Raw genomic sequence first — 550 nt, 5'->3', positions numbered from 1 at the left:
ACGCAGCCAGGATGATCAGTCTGAGCTGGCCACGCCACAGCAGAAGGCCACTGTCACCCTTCTTTTCCCCAGGTCCCCTTGGGCAGGTCGTTCTGCACCAGTGGAAGGGCTGTGGCAATGCCTAACCCCCACGATCAGAGCAGCGTCTCCTGCCCGCTGCAACCCTTGAGGATGCTGTAGAAACGCAGATTGAAATCCCCAGCTGCCAGCAGTGGAACGGGGACCGCAGCTTCTGCTCCGGAGAACTAGGTCAGGCAGCTATTGCAAAAGCATTCACCAGAATTCCGACAATTCCGAGAGCACCGGCAGCAGAAGCTGAACACCATTTGCTGTTGTTAGTCACTGTCTGCACTGAGGACGCTCAGACCCAGCTCTCAGGAGCCTGGGAACACCTGGAGCTGAGGCTGTGCTGACCCCGGCGGCACGGGGCGCTCCGTCCCCCTCGTTGCCTGGCGGGGGGAACACTTGCCCTCGCTGCCCAGGCAGCTGAGCGGCCCCGCTAGTCCCCTGCCAGGAAACAGGGGGTCACGGGAACCCTCCCAGCAGCAGC

This window comes from Buceros rhinoceros, unplaced genomic scaffold (genome assembly GCF_000710305.1).
Source record: "Buceros rhinoceros silvestris isolate BGI_N320 unplaced genomic scaffold, ASM71030v1 scaffold41777, whole genome shotgun sequence".
Taxonomy (NCBI): domain Eukaryota; kingdom Metazoa; phylum Chordata; class Aves; order Bucerotiformes; family Bucerotidae; genus Buceros; species Buceros rhinoceros.
Note: the sequence above shows the minus strand (reverse complement) of the source record.